The 22,247-nt window shown below is 50.7% G+C and overlaps 1 pseudogene; it reads left to right on the top strand.

Moving 5' to 3' along the window:
* The window catches only part of LOC127060965 (uncharacterized), a 30,249-nt pseudogene extending 11,224 nt beyond the window's left edge, over positions 1-19,025 (top strand).
* The last annotated feature ends 3,222 nt before the right edge of the window (positions 19,026-22,247 follow it).

Here is a 22,247-nt window from a genome sequence, read left to right as displayed (position 1 = left end):
GGGGAAGCCCTATGAGGAGTGGCTGAGGTCATTTGGTTTATTCAGCCTGGAGAAGAAGAGACCTCATTGTGGTCTATAGCTTCCTCACAAGGGGAAGCAGATGTGCAGGCAGTAATCTTTTCTCTCTTGGGAGCTATGGGAAATGCTACTCACTTCCAAAAATTTAGAAAGGTCTATTATAACCTTATCAAAAATACAACAGAAGACCAAATAGAGAAAATATTACGGTGTCAGGAGCAAAGGATCTTTCCCACCATGTGCTCACCCACACAGTAGAGGTTTTGCCTTTTAGCCCCTCCCAAAGTTCTGTCCATCAACTCCTTCTTTGCTGTCCAGTGGTAGAGTTTACTTCCTTAAATCTTGATTGGAGGTCAGATGTTGGCATAGTAACAAGCTGACCTTCCCAAATGTCCCAAACCCAGGCCGTCCCCTGATAACAACACAAGGGGGGTAAAACATAACTATAAATCTATAAAACTTCTCTTAACATATATACATGATATTTGCCTTTTAATTGTGAGAGTCAATTGTCGCATTACCCATCTATCACAAGAGCAGTGACAGGACCTGAGGGAACAGCATGAAGCTGTGTCAGGGGAGGTTGACATTGGATATTATAAAAAGGTTCTTCACCCAGAGGGTGGCTGGTCACTGGAACAGGCTCCCCAGTGAAGTGGTCACAGCACCAAGCCTGACAGAGTTGAAGAAGGGCTTAGACAACACTCTCAGGCAGATGGTGTGATTCTTGAGGCTGTCCTGTGCAGGGCCAGGAGTTGGACTTTGATGATCTTTGTGGGTCCCATCCAACTCAGCATATTCTTTGATCCTATGATTCAATGAAATGTGCAGCCAGGGCAATTAAAAGGGACTTTAGGGAACTGGGTCAAGTGGCTGATAGGGCAGGAGCACAGACAATGTTTTTCTCAGTCCCTTTTGTGGCAGAGACAAATGAGGAAAGGAATAGGAGAGCCCACATTATCAACAAGTGGCTCAAGGGTCGGTGTTATCGGCAGAATTTTGGGTTCTTTGATCATGAGGCAACTGGCCTGCTAGGGCCAGATTGGCTCCATCAATCTGTTAAGGGCAAAAGGATTCTAGCCCATGAATTAGCAGAACTCATTGAGAGGGCTTTAAACTAGGTTTGAAGGGGGAAGAGGATGCAACTGGGAGCTCCAGAAACAAGCCCAAGGGTGGTAAGCCAGAGTCAAGGGTGAAATCAGCAGCCCAGTTAAAGTGCATGTATACTAATGCATGCAGCGTGGGTAACAAACAGGAAGACCTGGAAGCCATGGTGCAGCAGCAAAGCTATGATGTAGTCACAATCATGGAAACATGGTGGGACGACTCACATAACTGGAGCACTGCACTGGATGGCTACAAGCTCTTCAGAAGAGACAGGAGAGGAAGAAGAGGTGGAGGGGTGGCCCTCTGTATTAGGGACGCTCTTGATGCCATAGGTATTGAAACTGATGATGATGAAGTTGAATGCCTCTGGGTAAGAATTAAGGGGAAGGTCAACAAGGCTGATAACCCACTGGGAGTCTGTTATCAATCATCCAACCAGGAAGAAGATGTGGACAACTTTTTCTACAAGCAGCTGGAGGATGTTTCAAGATCACCAGCCCTTATTCTTGTCAGTGACTTTAACCTACCAGACATCTTCTGGGAGCTTAATTCAGCAGAAAAGAGGCAGTCCAGGAGGTTCTTAGAGTGTGTGGAGAACAACTTTTTGTCACAGCTGGTGAATGAGCCCACCAGGGGAGGGACTATGTTAGTCCTGCTGTTTACAAACAGAGATGGCCTGGTGGGAGATGTGGTAGTTGGAGGCCGTCTGGGGCATAGTAATCATGAAATTATAGAGTTCTCAATATTTGGTGAAATAAGGAGGGGCATCAATAAAACTTTCACTATGGACTTCCAGACGGCAGACTTTGGCTTATTCAGGAGACTTATTCAGAGAGTTCCTCGGGAAGCAGTCCTTAAAAATAAAGGAGTTCAGGAAAGGAGGGCATGCTTCAAAACAGTGATCTTGAGGGCACAGGAACAGACTGTCCCTGTGTGCCAAAAGATGAGTCAATGAGGCAAACATCCAGCCTGGATGGGCAAGGAGGTTTTGAAGGAACTTAGGAACAAAAAGAGGATGCATCACCTTTGGAAGGAGTGTCAGGTATCTCAGGAGATATTTAAGGTGGTTGCTAGGGCACTTAGGAAAAAACTAGAGAGGACAAAGCTTAGTTCAAACTTAATTTGGCAACTTTTGTGAAGGATAATAAAAATGTTTTTCTGTAAGACCAACCCCAGTTCTCTACTGGATGCGGGAGAAATTTACTGACTGCAGATGGGGAGAAGTCAAAGGTGTTTAACGCCTTCTTTGCCTCAGTCTTTAGTGGGAAGATGGCTCATCCTCAGGAAAACTGTCCTCCTGGATTGGTATATGGAGTCAAGGAGCAGAATGGTCCCCCTGTTATCCAGGAAGAGGCTGTCAGAAAACTGCTGAGCCACTTGGATGTTCATAAATCTATGGGACCAGATGGGATCCATCCCAGGGTGATGAGGGAGCTGGCAGATGAGCTTATGAAGCCACTCTCCATCAGTTACCAACAGTCCTGGCTCACTGGTGAGGTTCCAGATGACTGGAAGCTGGCAAGGGTGATGCCCATTCACGAGAAGGATAAGAAGGAGGATCCTGGAAATTATAGGCCATTTAGTCTGACCTCAGTGCCAGGTAAGGTAATGGAAGAGTTTATATAAAGTGCCATTAGGCAGCACTTACAGGATGGCCAAGATATCAGACCCAGCCAGCAAGGGTTTAGGAGGGGTAGGCCATGTCTCCTTTTATGACCAGGTGACCCGCCTGGTGGATGCGGGAAAGGCTGTGGATGTTGTCTATTTGTACTTCTGGAAAGCCTTTGACACTGTCTCCCACAGCATGCTCCTTGAAAAGCTGGCAGTCCACGGCTTGGACAGGAGCAGTCTTTGCTGGGTTAGGAACTGGCTGGATGTCCAGGCCCAGAGAGTGCTGGTGAACAGTGCTGCATCCAACTGGCAGCCAGCCACTAATGGTGTCCCTCAGGGGTCTGTGCTGGGGCCAGTTCTGTTTAATATTTTTATTGATGACATGGATGAGGGGATTGAGTCTTTCATTAGTAAATTTGCAGATGACACTAAGCTGGGAGGGTGTGTCAATTTGTTGGAGGATAGGAGGGCTCTGCAAAGAGACCTGGAATGGTTGGATGGATAGATGGGCAAAGTCCAATAAGATGAAGTTTAGTAAGTCCATGTGCTGAGTCCTGCATTTTGGCCACAATAACCCTCTGCAACACTCTAGGCTGGGGATGGTGTGGCTAGACAGTGCCCAGGCAAAAAGGGACCTGTGGGTACTGGTCAACAACCGACTGAACATGAGTCAGCAATGTGCCCTGGTGGCCAAGAAGGCCAACAGCGTCCTGGCCTGTATCAGAAGTAGTATGACCAGCAGAACCAATGTGCTGGTTTTGCATTAATTGATATTTGGTGAGGAGGGAAGAAGCCTTCCTCCTAATCCTATCTCACAGTAGGGAATGAGTAAATAATTCTGGAAGGTACGTGGACATTGTGCCAGCACTTAACCCACCATAACCAGGAAGTAATTCTTCCCCTGTACTTGGCACTGGTGACGTTGCACCTTGAGTACTGTGTCCAGTTCTGGGCCCCTCAGTTTAGGAGGGACATTGATATGCTTGAACACATCCAAAGGAGGGCAACAAGGCTGGTGAACGGCTTGGAACACAAGTCCTATGAGGAACGACTGAGGGAGCTGGGATTGTTTAGCCTGGAGAAAAGGAGACTCAGAGGTGACCTTATCACTCTCTACAACTTCCTGAAAGGTGGTTGTAGTCAGGTGGGGGTTGGTCTCTTTCTCCAGACAGCAACTAACAGAATGAGAGGACACAGTCTTAAGCTGCCCCAAGAGAAATTTTAGTTGGATGTTAGGAAAAAGTCTTTTACTGAAAGAATGATAAAGTAGCAGAATCGTCTGCCCAAGGAGGTGGTGGAGTCACCGTCCCTGGACATATTTTAAAAAAGTCTGGATGTGGCACTCAGTGCCATGGTTTAGTTGAGGTGGTGTTAGAGCATGGGTTGGACCTGATGATCTTGAAGGTCTCTTCCAACCTAATGATTCAGTAATGCCCATCTACAAGAGCCTGACATTGGTGCCCCAGAAGGTTATGGAATAGATCATCACACAACATGTACAGGACCACGAAGGAATCAAGCCCAGCTAGCATAGGTTTAGAAAATGCAGGTCCTGCTTAACCAAAAGAATCTCCTTTAATGACTAGGGGACCCACCTAGTAGATGAGGAAAAGGCTGTGGGTGTTGCTTACCTGGACTTAAGTAAAGCCTTTGATGCCATTTCTCACAGCATTCTCCTGAAAAAACTGGCTGCTCATGTTTTGGATAGGTGCGCTGTCCACTAGGCAAAAAACTGGCTAGATGACCCGGCCCAGAGAGTGGTAGGGAGTGAAATTAAATCCAGCTGCCAGCTGGTCACCAGTAGTGTTCCCCAGGGCTCAGTATTAGGGCTGGCCCTGTTTAATGTCTTCATTGATGACCTGAACAAGGGGATCAAGGGTACCCTCAGTCAGTTTGCAAATGACACCAAGTTGTGAGGGAGTGTTGGTCTTCTGGAGGGTAGGAAGGCTATACAGAGGGTTTTTCTACAGTCTGGATCAGTGGGCCAAGGCCAACTGTATGAGGTTTAACAAGGCCAAGTGCTGGGTCCTGCCCTTTGGTCACAGCAACACCATGCAGGGTTACAGTCTGGGAGAAGAGTGTCTGTAAAACTGCCCAGTAGAAAGGGACCTGGGGGTACTGGTTGACAGCTGGCTGAACATGAGCCAGTGTGTGCCCAGATGGCCAAGAAGGCCAATGTCATCCTGGCTTGTATCAAAAATAGTGTGTCCAGGAGGACCAGGGCAGTGATTGTTTCCCTGTACCTGGCAGTAGTGGGGCAGCACCTTGAATACTGCATTCAGTTTTGGGCCCCTGACTACTAGAAGGACATTGAAGTACTAAAACATGTCAAGAGAAGGGCAAGAAAAATGGTGAAGGGTCTGGAGCACAAGCCTTATGAGAAGTGGCTGAGGGAGCTGGGGGTGCTTAGCCTGGAGGACAGGAGGCTCAGGGAGACTTTATCGCTCTCTACAACTACCTGTAGTCATTGATCACAGCTAGCACAGCTTGATGAGGGGAAAGTCCTGCTTATCAAACCTGATTTCCTTTTATGACAAGGTAACCCAGCTAGGTGATCAAGGGAAGCTAGTTGATGCCAACTTTTTGGATTTGAATAAAGCTTTTGATTCTGTCTCTCACAGGATCCTTCTGGACAAAACTATCCAGCACACAGATGGATAAACACGTCATGTGATAGGTGAGCAACTGGCTCACAGGTCAGGTGCAAAGAGCTATAGGGAATGGGGTTACATCAGACTGGTGGCATATCACTAGTGAGGTTTCACAGGGCTTCATCTTAGGCCCTGTGCTCTTCAGCATTTTATAAACTACTTGAACGCAGGACTGAAAGGGATGCTAAGCAAAGTCATGAAAGATACAAAACTGGGAGGAGCTATTGATTCCCTCAAAAGCAGGGAGGCCCTGTAGAGAGACATCATCAAATTAGAGGACTGGGCAATCACCAAGTGTATGAAGTTTAACAAAGGAAAGTGCCAGATTCTGCACCTAGGACAAGGCAACCCTGGATGTATGGACAGACTGGGGAACAAGATGCTGAAAAGCAGTGCCATGGAAAGGGACCTGGGAGTCCTGGTTGACAGAAAGCATCGAAATTAGGGTAGCAACAGTGGTGGTAAAGGGCTTTGAGGGGAAGCCTTCTGAGGAGCAGCTGAGAACACTTGGCTTGTTCATCCTGGAGAAGAAGAGACAGAGGGGAGACCTAACTGCAGTCTCCAAGTTCCTCATGTGGGGAAGTGGAGGAACAGCCATGATCTCTGTGATGACCAGTGACAGGACCTGAAGGAATGGCATGAAGCCGTGTCAGGGGAGGTTTAAATTGGATATTATAAAAAGGTTCTTCATCCAGAGGGTAGTTGGTCACCGGAACAGGCTGCCCAGGGAAGTGGTCACAGCACTGTGGATGCCATGGGACAGGGAGAGAGAAACGCCAAGCGTTTCTCACGACGGCTTGTGAGAGATTTTAAGGAGTTGGAAAGATGTGATAAACTGTTGACTATAAACAACTTGCAGGTGCTGTTTTTCTACCTTGTTTTTCCACCTTGTTTTTCCGTTCCTTTCAAGGACAGTGCGTGAGAAAGCTGTTTCTGTTTGTTAGCCAATAGAATAGAATCTATCGAACCTCTGTATAAAAACCGCGCGGTTCTTTTGAATAAAGTTCTTCTTTGCCTTTGCTACGATCCTGCCTCTCATCTGTTCCTGCCCTGACCCTGGCGCGCGAGCGACATCTGGTGACCCGATGTGTCCTGCATCGATCTGCCTTCGCGGAGCGCGGCAGACCCCCGGGACCTTCGCCGGACCCCTCGGGGGCGCGTTGCGCCCGCGCGGCTTGACCGCGCTCGGACACTCTTTCTTTCCCCGGAGAGGTACCTGCCTTTCCCCCCCGCCTCTCTCCACCCCTGACGCCGAGGTCGCGGGATTCGCCGGGCCACCGCCAGCCCCGCCCTTCCCCCCCGCCTTTTGGGGGACGGCACTCTCCCGAGCCGCAGGGGCCGCGGCTTCCTGCCCAGCAGCGCCCCCCCGAACGGCCTGAGGGGGCAGGGTCCGCTCCTGCCCCTGCGGTTGCCAAGACGCCACGGGTCGCTCCGCCTGCTTCTTCGTCGTCACCAATGGAGCCAGTGCAGCTGTACCGGCCACGCCCATCGTCGATGCTGGCGGGTGGAGCCCCGCCCCAGCCGGTGTCGTGTTCCCGGCCAGTGTTCCCCTCCTTCCCCGCGGCGCCTGCGCAGACGACGGCGGCGACGGTACCATCGGCTTCGGCGCCGTCTCTCCGAACGGTAAATCATCCGGAGGGGGCGGTGCCTTTTTCTTCCTCTGGCGCGGCGGCCTCTTCGGGGGACTTGATATCTTTCACGACTCTGCCAGGGCAGCCTGCGGTGGCGGTGGGGCCGCCAGCTCCGGCTGCGCCGCCTGCTGCCCTGTCTCCGGCCGCGAGGGTGCCGGTGGCTGGTTCGCCTGTGTCCCAGCCTGGGGCTGTCTCTCCGGGATGGCGGCCAGCGGGTGGTTTCTCGGATCCTGGCCCCTTTGCTGGTGCGCCTCCCCCAGTCACCCGCTGGGGGCCCTTCTCGCACCGGGGGGGGGATTCCGACAGCGATGATGACGGGCGGACGGTCCCCCGGCAGGGGCACGCCACGATGGGGGAGGGCCAGCAGCGGCTCGTCACCTTTGGACGCTGCCTCCTTGTAGAGTGACTGTCCGCCCCAACAATCCCGCCAGCTTTTGGGACGCGGTTAAAGTACGGGTCTCGGAGGCTGAGGATGAGGGTCTGTTGGGGGTTCGGGGGGGCCACGTTTTGCCCCGTGGTGCCGTGGGGGCTCATCCTGTGTTCAAGCCTCTCCCGGCTTCGGGGCAGGCCGACAAGCACGGGGTCATTGCCTGGCGGGTGATTCAGGACCTTTGGGGTGAGGTTTCATGGCATGGCCTTGGTTCAGAGGAAGTTATGCAGTCTCTCCGGCTCATTGCCACAGACCTGCTCTGTCCCTTTGATATTAAGCATCTTGCTCAGGTGCTTTTTCGGCCTCTGCAATATGCGATGTTTTTGACGTTTTGGACAGAAGGGGCTGAGAAGGTTGCAGCGAGCAACAGGCTTCTGCCACCAGAGGATCCTAGGCATGGTGTGGGGGTTGATGCTCTGCTTGGAGAGGGCACCTATTCCCATCCTGATTTCCAGGCCACCTGGGATGCAGCTGTTCTCCAGCAGTGTCAGTCTCTGGGGTTTGCTGCATTGGTGAAGACCATCGAGGCGGCTTCCCCGAAACCCGACTTTACTGACATATGCCAGAAGTCGGGTGAGCCTTTTGTGCCGTTTGTAGAGAGGCTGATTGCTGCTTTGGAGAGACAGGTGGAGGAGCCTGGCCTCAGGGAGCCCCTTCTGAAGCGATTGGCCTGAAACCACTCCAACCCTGAATGCCGGAAGATCATACATTCTCTTCTGGGGGATGCTTTGGTGGTAGAAATGGCACGGGCTTGTGCGATGGCGAGCGGAGGCAGTCCTGACGTGTCCACTCTGGCTGTTGCTTTGTGGTCGGATCAGGTGTCCTCAGGGGGGCGGGCGCAAGAAGAAAAACAAGAATAAGGGTAAGAAGCAGCAGGGCATGCCGAAGGCGGCAGGTTTGGCCCCTGAGTATCTGTGCGCCAGGTGTCATAAGGTGGGTCATCCTGCCAGCCAGTGCAGGTCAGCCTTTGGGGCCGATGGCCAGCCTTTGACGGGCCCGGCAAACGGAAAGGGGAGAGCAAAGAGGAATTGTGCCCCGACAAAAGTGATTCCTCAGGGCTCGGCGCCAGCCCAGGTCTGCCCGGCCAGCTCGCAGGCGATGCCCACGGCTCCGCCAGAGTGGATGTATGTACCACCAGCACAGTCATCTTAGACTCTGATAGCGAACATAAGATCCCCTTGGACATCCTTGGTCCTCGAGAACGAGGTCTGAGTGCGCTGTTGGTGGGGACATCTGATGTCACCCACCAAGGGATCTTTGTTCACCCTGGAGTTGTTGACTTTGCTTTGGCAGGTCTGGTCTTTGCTGTTGTTTTCGCTCCCTCTCCCTCTGTCATCATCCCGGCTGGGACTCGGATTGCTCATCTTGTGTTTTTTCAGTCGTTTGTCCCCAGGACTGCCTCGCAGACCCATGGCATGGGACTGGTGGCCGCAAATCCGACGGACCGCCACGGGCCCTCTGGTCTGCGACCATTTCCGAACAGCGACCCCAGATGATGTGTACCTTGAAGCTACCGGGTGCCCACCCGCGGATGATCAGGCTGCAAGGTTTGATTGACACGGGGGCGGACGTGACTATCATCTCCCACTCTGTGTGGCCATCTATGTGGCCTTTGGACCCCGTAGGGACGCCTGTGTTGGGGGTGGGGGGGTACAGCGCGTAGCATGATGAGTCCCAGTACGGTTCTCATCAGCAACGCGAGTGGGCAGGTGGCAGCTGTTCAGCCCTATGTCATCTCGACCCCGCTCACTCTGTGGGGGCGGGATGTGTTGACAGCCTGGGGGGTGCGGATCGGGGCTGATTTTCGGTAGGGGCCACTGCGTTGGAGGGCGACAGATACCCGATGCTGCCTTTACGGTGCCTGGTGGAAAAACCCATTTGGGTTCCTCAGTGGCCCCTGACAGAAGAGAAGTTGTTCGCCCTCCACCAACTGGTAAAGGAGCAATTGCAGCAGGGGCACATTTAGCCTTTGATGAGTCCCTGGAATACTCCCGTCTTCGTGATTAGAAAGAAGTCTGGGAAGTGGAGGCTGTTACAGGACCTCCGGAGAGTCAATGAGGTGATGGAGGGCATGGGGGCGCTGCAACCTGGTATGCCCTCGCCCACCATGATCCATGTGGGGTGGGTGATCTTGGTCATTGACTTGAAAGATTGTTTCTTTACCATTCCTTTACACCCAGATGACAGGCCAAAGTTTTCTTTTACGGTGCCTTCTGTCAACAATGCCAGCCAGCATGGAGATATCAATGGAAGGTTCTGCCACAGGACTGTCGCAACAGGCCAATTATCTGCCAATGGTATGTGGCTCAGGCCTTGTCCGGAGTGCGCGATCAGTTCCCTGACGCGTGTTGTTATCATTATATGGATGACATCCTGGTGGCTGTGCCCAACCAGGATGAGTTGCTGAGGATACAGCCTCAGCTGTTTGCTGCCCTGCTGTCCTGGTTTAGGGCAAATTTGGAGAGAATCCCCAAAAAGGGCTTCTCCAAAAGCAAACCCACAGGCCCCTTCCCCAATTGGTTCAGGAAGAATTCCTCGGAGAGAGGTGGAAAGAACCTGTTTATTTGACAAGCACAGCACCCCCCAGCACACACAATGAACAATACCGGATGACACCACTCTTCCACTGCTCTGAGAAAGATGACAAATTCAGAAAAGTCTCTCCTGGGGGTTTGCTGTTGTCAGTCCCTCCGGTGCTGAGGCAGCTGCTGCAGCCACAAGGTGTAACCTCTCTCTCTCGGTGTTCTGAATCCCAGTCCGGAGCAGTCAGCAGGTCCAACGGGGGGGGGGGGGGGGGGGGGGAAGAACAGTCCAGAAAGGAATTTGGACTGTTTAGCTAAGGTAACTAATGAGAAGGGGGGAAAGAAGCAAGAGCAAGCAAAGCAGAAGCAAAGCAGAAGCAAGAGCGAGAGCAAAAAGCAGAGAAGCCGCAACATGCTCTGGTGCTATCTGTATGTCCCGCCGAGTAGCTGATAGGAGGCCCAAAACAAAACTCTCACTCTGCCAGTCTTAAAGGCACAGAACATAATATCCAGCATAAATTACATACACACAAATGGGGATAACAGTCACCCTAGGACATTCCACCCCTTATCCCCATATCGTCAAACAATTTCATTCTCACCCCACAATCAGGTCTCCCTGAGGTACACATCGTGTTGTTCCATCTCTCTGCATCACCCACCATGTGCATCCTGGTCCCTGAGCAAAAACAACCCCACGGATGGGTTTGTCCGTACTTGAGGCAGAATTGATCCACACTGTCCTCCCTAACAAACCTTTGACATGTACCACTGGGACTTTATCTCCATCTATTATATTCAGGGACTCAGACTGGGCAGGACCTGCTCGGTTAGTGGAACCTCGAGTGTTAACTAACCAGGTAGCCTTTGCTAAGTGCTGCTCCCAATTTTTGAAGGATCCCCCACCCAAGGCTTTCAGTTGGGTTTTTAGTAGCCCATTGTACCTCTCTACCTTCCCTGCAGCAGGTGCATGGTAGGGGATATGGTACACCCACTCAATACCATGTTCCCTAGCCCAGGTGTTGATGAGGCTGTTCTTGAAATGAGTCCCATTGTCTGACTCAATCCTCTCAGGGGTACCATGCCTCCAAAGGACCTGCTTTTCAAGGCCTAGGATGGTGTTACGGGCAGTGGCATGAGACACAGGGTAGGTTTCCAACCATCCCGTGGTGGCTTCTACCATGGTCAGCACGTAGCGCTTGCCTTGGCGTGTCTGGGGCAGTGTGATGTAGTCGATCTGCCAGGCCTCCCCATACTTGTACTTGGACCACCGCCCACCGTACCACAGGGGCTTCACTCGCTTGGCCTGTTTGATGGCAGCACACGTCTCACAGTCATGGATAACCTGAGAAATACTGTCCATGGTTAGATCCACCCCTCGGTCTCGTGCCCACTTATAGGTGGCATCTCTACCCTGGTGACCTGAGGCATCATGGGCCCACCGAGCTAGGAATAACTCTCCCTTGTGTTCCCAATCTAGGTCTATCTTTGACACCCCTATCTTTGCAGCTCGGTCTACTTGCTCATTGTGTTGATGCTCCTCATTGGCTCTACTCTTGGGGACATGGGCATCTACATGGCGGACCTTGACAGGTAGCTTCCCTACCCTAGCAGCGATGTCTTTCCACTCATCAGCAGCCCAAATTGGTTTTCCCCTACGCTGCCAATTGGCCTCTCTCCACCTCTCCAGCCATCCCCACAGAGCATTAGCTACCATCCATGAATCAGTGTAAAGGTAGAGCCTTGGCCATTTCTCTCTCTCAGCAATGTCCAGGGCCAGCTGAACAGCTTTGAGTTCAGCAAGTTGACTTGATCCACCTTCTCCTTCGGTAGCTTGAGCGACCTGTCGTGTGGGGCTCCATACGGCTGCTTTCCACTTCCGGTTCATCCCTACAATGCGACAGGAACCGTCTGTGAAAAGAGCGTAGCGTGTTTCCTCTGGTGGCAGCTGGTTATATGGAGGGGCCTCTTCAGCCCGTGTCACTGGGTCTGGTTCTTCATCTGTGACACCAAAATTTTCACCTTCGGGCCAAGTTGTAATCACCTCCAAAATCCCAGGGCGATTCAGTTTACCTATACGGGCGCGCTGAGTGATAAGGGCAATCCACTTGCTCCATGTAGTGTCAGTGGCATGATGAGTGGAAGGAACCTTGCCTTTGAACATCCACCCCAGCACCGGCAGTCGGGGTGCCAGGAGGAGTTGTGCTTCTGTGCCAATCACCTCTGAGGCAGCTTGGACTCCTTCATAGGCAGCCAAGATTTCTTTCTCCGTTGGAGTATAGTTGGCTTCAGAGCCTCTGTAGCTTCGACTCCAAAATCCTAGTGGCCGACCCCGAGTCTCCCCAGGCACCTTCTGCCAAAGGCTCCAGGACAAGCCATGGTTCCCGGCTGCAGAGTAGAGCATGTTCTTCACATCTGGTCCTGTCCTGACCGGACCAAGGGCTACTGCATGAGCAATCTCCTGCTTGATCTGGGCAAAAGCTTGTTGTTGCTCAGGGCCCCAGTAGAAATTGTTCTTCTTGCGGGTGACCAGGTAAAGAGGGCTCACGATCTGACTGTACTCAGGAATGTGCATTCTCCAAAAGCCTATGGCACCTAGGAAAGCTTGTGTTTCCTTCTTATTGGTTGGTGGGGACATAGCTGTGATCTTGTTAATGACATCTGTAGGGATCTGACGCCGTCCATCCTGCCACTTCACTCCTAGGAATTGAATCTCACGAGCTGGTCCCTTTACTTTGCTCTTTTTAATGGCGAAACCAGCTCCCAGGAGGATTTGGATGATTTTCTTCCCTTTCTCAAACACTTCCGCAGCTGTGTTCCCCCACACAATGATGTCATCAATATACTGGAGGTGTTCTGGAGCCTCACCCTTTTCCAGTGCAGTCTGGATCAGTCCATGGCAGATGGTGGGACTGTGCTTCCACCCCTGGGGCAGTCGGTTCCAGGTGTACTGCACTCCCCTCCAGGTGAAAGCAAACTGAGGCCTGCATTCTGCTGCCAGAGGAATGGAGAAAAATGCATTGGCAATGTCAATAGTGGCATACCACTTTGCTGCCTTGGACTCTAGCTCGTACTGGAGCTCTAATATGTCCGGCACAGCAGCGCTCAGCGGCGGAGTCACTTCGTTCAATGCACGGTAGTCCACCGTCAATCTCCATTCCCCCTCCGATTTACGCACAGGCCAAATGGGGCTGTTGAAGGGTGAGTGGGTCTTGCTGACCACCCCTTGGCTCTCCAGCTCTCGGATCATCTTATGGATGGGGATCACAGCATCTCGAGTGGTTCTATACTGCCGGCGATGCACTGTGGAAGTGGCAATTGGCACCTGTTGCTCTTCTCCCTTCAGAAGTCCTACTGCAGATGGGTTTTCGGACAGCCCAGGCAAAGTGTTCAATTGCTGGATGCCCTCAGTCACTACAGCTGCTATCCCAAATGCCCACCTGAGTCCTTTTGGGTCCTTGAAATACCCACTTCGAAGGTAATCTATGCCCAAAATACATGGGGCCTCCGGGCCAGTCACAATGGGGTGTTTCTTCCACTCATTTCCCGTCAGGCTCACATCCGCTTCCACCAAGGTGAAATCCTGGGATCCCCCTGTCACACCGGCAATAGACACAGACTCCGTCCCCACATGTCTCGATGGGATTAATGTGCACTGCGCACCAGTGTCAACCAAAGCTTTGTATTCTTGTGGTTCAGATGTGCCAGGCCAACGAATCCACACAGTCCAAAAAACACGGTTTTCCCTAGCCTCTACCTGGCTAGAGGCAGGGCCCCTCTAAGCCTGGTCATCCTTCTTTCCCTGGGCATATGTCTTGGATGTTCCTTCAAGGGGATCAGACATATCATCATCATATCTGGCAGTTCGGCTATGGGCAACTGGAGCTGCTTCCCTCTTGGTGGAACTCCCTCTCTGAGTCCTGCCTTCCTTCAATTCACGTACCCGTCGTGCCAGAGCAGCAGTAGATTTCCCATCCCATCTCCTCATGTTCTCTCCACTATCACGCAGGAAGAACCACAGCTCAGCTCGTGGGGTGTACCTTCTCTCTCCATCTGGGGAACGTCTGTATTGGGCACTAGGACGTCTGATCTGTACTGCTGAGATTTGGAGAAGGTCTTCCTTAATTTCCTCCCTGAGCTTCTTGTGATTCTCCTCTATCTTATCCTCTAACTTCTGCAGACGTGTTTCCACTGCTGCGATCCTGGCATGTGTTGGGCCATGCACAGCGTCTGCATATGCTCGGAGCTTCTTCGCCATATCCAGCACGGTCTCATCCCTCTCATCCCGCTTCATTATGGCTAAGGCAGAAGCATATTCGTGTGGCCCGAGTCGTACAAGTTTCCGCCACATCACAGACGTGCATGGTACCAAGTCTGGGTTCCTAGTTGTTACGTCATCTGAGAAGATAATCTCTGCCACTGCCATTTCTCTCAAGCGTTGGATCCCTTGCTCTATGGTTTTCCACTGAGTCTGCTGCATATAAAGATCATCTGCACACAGGTATCTTTGTGCAACACTGTCCAAGACCCGTGCCCAGAGGCTGTGAGGATTAACCCCCCTCATCATTCCTTGGTCGATGACAGGATCATGTGACAGGGATCCCAAATGCCTGGCTTCAGTGCCATCCAGGATTGTGGCCTCACCTGCAGCATCCCAGAGACGGACTAACCAACTAATTATGGATTCATCGGGTCGCCGGGTGTAATCCTTCCTTAGGCCACGGAGGTCCTTCAGGGAAAAGGACTCCATATGGGCTTCTGGTCTGGCACCTGCTGCTTTGACTTCTGATTTTACATCAGGAGGCGCTGAGGGTCCTTCTCCTGCATCATCCTCATCATCATCCACTGGTCGATTGGTCTTGCCCGTGCATTTCCCACTTCTAGTGCTGGTAGCTACAGCCATTGGTTTAGCTGCTGGCTTAGGCTCACTATCTAGCTTGGCTGTTTTGTCTCCCTGCCCCGCTGCCTCTGTCTGCTGGCCAACCGTATCTAGCAATGTGCGATAAGCGTATGCCAAGGCCCAGCTCAGTGCAATGATCTTTTTCTCTTTAGGGTCATCCTGGTACTTCTCTTTCAGATATTTCCCCACCTCAACTGGGTTCTGAATTTGATCATGGGGAAAGTCCCAGACTATAGGGTCAGAGAATTCCTTCAGGATTTGGCCCATATTCTCCCATTTCCCACACCACTTAGGATTTTCCACACCTGGGTCTATTCCTGAGTCAGGGATCTCATCAGCCCGTCTAGAAATCTCAGCCCTCATTCTAGAGATGCAGCAGACTATATAGAGCAAGCTTACCAGATTGAGTACTAGAAAGATGGTCTCTTTAACATTCAGGGGAAACTGAACATTCTCCAAAAGCGATGCAACAGATTCAGAGGAGAAGAAGGAAAGCAAAGGCTGAAAAGCCTCACCCCCTGCTCTTCCTCTAACAATCTGGATGCATAACCATAGCCATGAACCATTCACACCTGGAGCAGACCCCAGCATGTTTACAAACTTCTTGCAAGCTATTACCACCAAGCCCAGCAGGATAGCTACTCTGGTCACTGCCCCTCTGCTGTAAAAGCTACGTATTAGAGACAATACAAGAGCTATTTCTGGATAAGAAAACAAACCAAGGGACCATAGAGGTATTAAGATCTCAAAAAACCTTAGGGACCAGAAATGCATGCAAGCCTTCCCCCCAATAGACATTATGAATTCAAAAAGCATGTCTATTAACTGCTTTACACTGAAACAGAATAATGGTAACCAAAATGCACTCAAAACAGGGTCTCTCCACTCTCTCTCGAGCCCCACGTTGGGCGCCAAGATTTGTCCTGGTTTAGGGCAAATTTGGAGAGAATCCCCAAAAAGGGCTTCTCCAAAAGCAAACCCACAGGCCCCTTCCCCAATTGGTTCAGGAAGAATTCCTCGGAGAGAGGTGGAAAGAACCTGTTTATTTGACAAGCACAGCACCCCCCAGCACACACAATGAACAATACCGGATGACACCACTCTTCCACTGCTCTGAGAAAGATGACAAATTCAGAAAAGTCTCTCCTGGGGGTTTGCTGTTGTCAGTCCCTCCGGTGCTGAGGCAGCTGCTGCAGCCACAAGGTGTAACCTCTCTCTCTCGGTGTTCTGAATCCCAGTCCGGAGCAGTCAGCAGGTCCAACGGGGGGGGGGGGGGGGGGGGGGGGGGGAAGAACAGTCCAGAAAGGAATTTGGACTGTTTAGCTAAGGTAACTAATGAGAAGGGGGGAAAGAAGCAAGAGCAAGCAAAGCAGAAGCAAAGCAGAAGCAAGAGCGAGAGCAAAAAGCAGGGCAAAAAGCAGAGAAGCCGCAACATGCTCTGGTGCTATCTGTATGTCCCGCCGAGTAGCTGATAGGAGGCCCAAAACAAAACTCTCACTCTGCCAGTCTTAAAGGCACAGAACATAATATCCAGCATAAATTACATACACACGAATGGGGATAACAGTCACCCTAGGACACCTGCATGCTTACGGGCTGCGGGTGGCCCCGGAGAAGGTCCAACAGCAACCTCCTTGGAAATATTTAGGGGTCAAGATTCTTGACTGTACAGTTCAGCATCAGGAGGTGCAGTTTTCAGATTCTATTCGGACGTTGAATGATGCCCAGAAGTTGATGGGTGTCATCAGCTGGTTGCGTCCTTACTTGGGACTGACCAGAGAGCAGTTGTCCCCACTGTATGATAGTCTGGTGGGGGACCCTGACCTGAGGTCGCCTTGGGAGCTAACCCCTGCAGCGCGATGGGTGCTGGAGGAGGTCCAGAGGGCTGTTTCTGCTCGTCAAGTTCACCGAATAGATCCTTCCATTGATATCACTGTTTTTGTCACCAATCCCGATCTTTATCTATGGGCATCATTGGCCAGTGGGATGATAGGTGGTCTGATCCCCTGCATGTCCTGAAATGGGTCTTTCTGCCCCACCAGCCAAGAAAAACGGCGCCATCGTTGTACGAGCTGCTTGCTCGTTTGATAGTCAAATGCCATCAGCGGTGTTTGCCGTTGATGACTGCTGATCCAGCGGCAAGTGTTCTCGCTGTGGTGCAAGAGGATTTTGAATGGAGTCTTGCCATTAGTGCTCCTTTGCAGAGCGCACTGGAGAACTTCTCTGGGCAGATCACTTATCAGATGCCCACTCATAAGTTGCTGCAGCTGGCAAAGAAAACGAGTTTGTCGTTGCTGCCGAAGAGCAGCTGGATGCCGGTTGAGGGGCCCACTGTCTTCACTGATGGTTCGGGGAAAACAGGCAAGGCCATTGTTACCTCGAAGGATGAGTCTGGGTGGCAAGCACTGGAGGCCCGTGTGTCGGGTTTGGCCCAACTGGTCTAGTTGAAAGCTGTTGCCATGGCTTTCCAGGAATTCTCCCAGGTGCCTCTGAATGTGGTGACTGATTCCGCCTATGTGGTGGACATGGCCGGGCGTTTGGACTGTGCGCTCCTGAAGGAAGTCGACAACGTGGCTTTGTTTCAGTTGTTGAAAGCCTTGTGGAGTGCGATTCAGGCTCGGGTCCATCTCTATTACGTCTTACACATTCGGAGTCACACCAACTTGCCGGGTTTCATAGCGGAGGGTAATGTCAGGGCTGATAGGTTGGCTAACCCTGCATGGGTAGCGCCTCAGCCTGATGTGATTGCGCAGGCCAGGACATCACATGACTTTTTCCACCAAAGTGCGCATATGCTGCAGAAACAGTTTCATCTGACGCCAACTGAAGCTTGTGACATTGTCAGCTCTTGTGCTGACAGCCATGGTTTTGCTGTGCCTTTGCTGGAGGGGCTTGAAGGCTTTGCAACTTTGGCAAACAGATGTCACTCACGTGACTGAATTTGGCTGACTTAAGTATGTGCACGTGTCTATTGACACATTTTCCTCTGCCACGTGGACCACTGCTCACACTGGGGAAAAGAGTCGTGATGTGATTGCCCATTGTAGGATGGCTTTCGCAGTCTTGGGGATACCTTCCTCTGTGAAAAGGGACAATGGCCCTGCCTATGTCTCACAAAAGACAAGGCAATTCCTACGCCAGTGGGGAGTGTCACACAAGCTTGGTATTACACACTCCACAATGGGCCAGGCCATTGTCAAGCGTGCTCACGGTACCTTAAAAAGCATACTGGGCAAGCAGAAGAGGGGAATGCCTGGAGAAACACCACATAGTAGGTTGGAAAAGACATTGTACACAATCAACCATTTGACAGTGCCACAGAATTCAGAGAATCCTGTCATTCTGAATCACTTTCTTTCAGTGCGGTCATTGGATGAGGCGCACTTGCCTCAAGCGAAGGTCCAGGTACGGGATATTCCCACCAATAGGTGGGAGGGCCCGTATGACCTTATCACTTGGGGCTGTGGGTATGCATGTGTCTCCACAGATACTGGAGTGCGATGGGTACCTGCGAAGTGTGTCCACCCTGACTTGCGACAGCAGAACCGAAATGCGGCCAACAGGCAACCTTTGAATGATGATCAAGACGACAACCAAGAAGATGACCAAGATAGCGGCCAAGATGATGACCATCCATCAGATGGCCCATCCACGAGCAGGGACTGAATTCCATCCTGCCTTTTGAAAAGGACTGGTTTTGGACTGATGGTGTGTTTTATAAAAGACGATCACAAGACCCGATCTCTCTGGCCATTTTAATTGGCATCCGATGAAGGGACCTCGGGAGCCGTGTTTGTTCTCCTTTCTGCAAGGGGCCCCGCAGAGGACTACAAACATCGCCTCCATTTTTTTTTAAATAAAACTAAAAGGGGGACCTGTGGATGCCATGGGACAGGGAGAGAGAAACGCCAAGCGTTTCTCACAGCAGCTTGTAAGAGATTTTAAGGAGTTGGAAAGATGTGATAACCTGTTGACTATAAACAACTTGCAGGTGCTGTTTTTCTACCTTGTTTTTCCACCTTGTTTTTTCGTTCCTTTTAAGGACAGTGCGTGAGAAAGCTGTTTCTGTTTGTTAGCCAGTAGAATAGAATCTATCGTACCTCTCTATAAAAACCGAGCGGTTCTTTTGAATAAAGCACTTCTTTGCCTTTGCTACGATCCTGCCTCTCATCTGTTCCTGCCCTGACCCTGGCGTGCGAGCGACACAGCACCAAGCTTGACAGAGTTCAAGAAGTGCTTGGACAATGCTCTCAGGCATATGGTGTGATTGTTGGGGATGGTCCTGTTCAGGGCACGGTGTTGGACTTGATGATCTTGTGGGTCCCTTCCAACTCAGCATATTTTTTGATTCTGTGATTTTCCTGCCAGCCCTGATGGTATTGTATTTACATTACCGGTCCTAATTAACACAGGTGAAAATGAAAAAGGTTTGTGGCATTCACATTCTCTGAACAGAGAGAGACATAATTCTCTCAGGTTTTTCCTGGAGAAGCACAGAGATCAAAACAATTCTTATCTAATTTGCTGCTCCTGTGTTTTGGAACATGTGGAATGTGTTGGAGGATTATTTACCTGAAGGAATTTGCTTGATTGGATACTGGTGTGAATGTTTTGTTTTCTAGACCAATCTCTGCAAGCTGTGTCCTGACAGTTGGTCAGGAGACAGTCACAAGATTTTGTTCAGTTGAGTGCCTGTTCAGTTTCAGTTTAGATGTAGTGTAATATAGTATAGAATAATATAGTATAATAAAGTAATTAATTAGCCTTCTGATATCATGGAGTCAGATGCATCGTTCTTTCCAGACGAGGGGTCACCTGCTTTTACAATAAAGGTTTTGCTTCACTAAGCAGGAGCGAACAAATATTGAACCTGACTTGTGAATACATCTTCGCTTTCAAGAGTAAAACAGAACGGTTCAGTACATCAGATTAAATTATCAGTCACCTGTGAATAGACCATCAAAGACAATTAAAATGCCAACATAATTTCTTTTCTAAACACCAAACCTCTTCATAGTGATATTTTAATTTAAATCCATGTCTTGGTTTGAAAGACAGGTGTCTGCTAAGGAAGGCAGGAGCCTCCCTTGGAATGGAAAATGTAAATCCTTTCCCTCCAAATCATTATAATTTTGAAATTAAGGGGCTCTCGGGCAAAGACATGAGAATAGGAATAACAGTTCTTTACAAGTATGTATAATAAAGCAAGCAAACAACAACAACTACGGCATTAACAACAAACAAAACCACAAACCCAGTAACGGTCTTCTTGGCTGCAGCCATTTTCCCCTTTGGTGTAGTGATGGTCACAGCCAGCAGGGGCGCTGGTGGCTCCCAGTGGGCAGGTGCAATGATTCCCCCACAGCTGCAGGGGGGTACTGGTAATGGCGGTGTTATAGATGAGTAGTATAATAGGTGGGTCTCACAATTAAGAGATAGATATTATGTAGATGATAAAATGTATAGTGATGTTATTGTAATATGTCCCCCCCATAGTCCTCTTTCCCCTCCCCCTTGTAATAGCCTCAGCCTTCAGGGCATTTAGACAAGGCCAGCTTATTACCAAGAGGCACAGTGTAACAACACCTAACCTCCAATCGAGATATAAGAAAGTAATGTCCACCAATGGACAGCGGAGAAAGAGTTGACTGACAAAACTTTGGGAGGCGCAAAGGATATAAAAGGCAGAGCATCCATTTTGTAGAGGAGCATGTGGCCAGTAGTCATGGGGGGTCCCAATGCTGTAATTTTTCCTCATTTAGTCCTTTTGCTGTATTTTTTTCTTAAGGTTTAACAAACCTTAAAAATTTTAAAAGTGAGCAGTTGTTTCTCACAGCGGCTTGACCAAGATGGGAAGGGATGGAAGAGAGGCTTTGCTTCACAAAACCCCGTGGGGCAGTCAATCCCAGTGCCCCAGCTGGACTCTCAGAAGCAGCAAGCTAGGCTGGTAGGATGTCTCGGCAGGCAAGGGGTGCAGGGTTACAGTGCAACAAAAACTCAGAGCAGTGCCAAAGAAGCGGGGCTAGGGCAGCAGTGACCTGGCTCCCAGAAGGGCAGGGAGAAGCGAGCTCAGGGTCCTGGGCACCCAAGCAGATGGTGATAGGTCCCTCTTTTAGTGAGGTAGGTGTTAATAAGGTTCCAGTCCAGTGGCTGCTCTGACAAGCAGAGGCTCAATCCATGGCAGAAGCAGCAACTCCAGGCTGGGCTCTCGCGACGGCAGCAAATTCCCTTCCCCAAGCAGCGGCTTCGACCGTCCTCTTCTGAGGCCGAGAGAGAGCTAGCAGCTGCCCCAGTCCTGTCTTTTACCTGCCCAATTCTCGGATATCTCTGCCCCTCTGAGAGAAACTCCCAGATAAGAGAAGTGCAGCCAGATGCCCCCCCCCCCCCCCCGCCCCGCGCCCCCCAGCACTTCCTTTGTTTTTTCTTAAGTACCCAGTTGTTAGTGTTTCCTAGCAAGTTATGGGAAAAAATTCTATAAGTTAAAAGGAACCAAAGGAAAGCAACCTAACCCTCAACATTATCCACCCCCCCGTGTTCATTTTCAGGCCAATTTTTAATTGTCTTCAAAATCCCAGGGTGATTTAATTTTCCAATATGGGTGAGCTGTCTGGCAAGAGCAATCCACTTGCTCCATGTGGCATTGATGGCATGGTGGGTAGAGGGAACCTTTGCTTTGAATAGTCACCCCAGCTCTGGTAGTCAGGGTGCTAGACGGAGTTGTGTTTCAGTGCCTATTACATCTGAGGTGGCTTGGACTCTTTCATAGGCTGCTAAAATTTCTTTCTCTGTTGGGAGTGTAGCTGGCTTCAGACCCTCTATAGCTTCATTCCAAAATCCTAGTGGTTGACCTCAAGTCTCCCCAAGCAGCTTCTGCCAAAGGCTCCGGGACAGACCATGGCTCCTGGCTGCAGAGTAGAGCATGTTCTTTGTGGGAACTCAGCACATCACTCCTGATGTCCAGAGCTACCGAGAGAACCCTTGGGGGGCTCGGGAGCCTTGGAAAGTTGCCAAAAGCACTTGGTGGCTTGATTTTGATCCATCTAGGGATGTGCCACCGATGTATGAGGAGATGGAACCTGTGAGAATCACTTGGGTGTGAATGGTGAAGGGAAGACATAATTACAGGGTAAATCACAGATTTTGGGGTTTTGGTACAGGGGGGTTGTGGAGACAAGATGGAGGAATCAGGGCATGTCACCAGGCTCTTCTTTCTTCTTCTTGTCATCCATCTTCTGTTGTGGTGTTGGCACTTGTGGATTGGTCTGGGGTGAGGGTGTACTTGGTGACGAGGGTGATAGGTATTGGGGATAAAAAGTAAATATGATATACGTAGTTTTTGTTATAAAAAATGCGACCGCCTTGGGGGTGGTCAGAGTG

This window comes from Serinus canaria, chromosome W (genome assembly GCF_022539315.1).
Source record: "Serinus canaria isolate serCan28SL12 chromosome W, serCan2020, whole genome shotgun sequence".
NCBI classification, from domain to species: domain Eukaryota; kingdom Metazoa; phylum Chordata; class Aves; order Passeriformes; family Fringillidae; genus Serinus; species Serinus canaria.
This window is presented reverse-complemented; position numbering and strand designations above follow the sequence as displayed.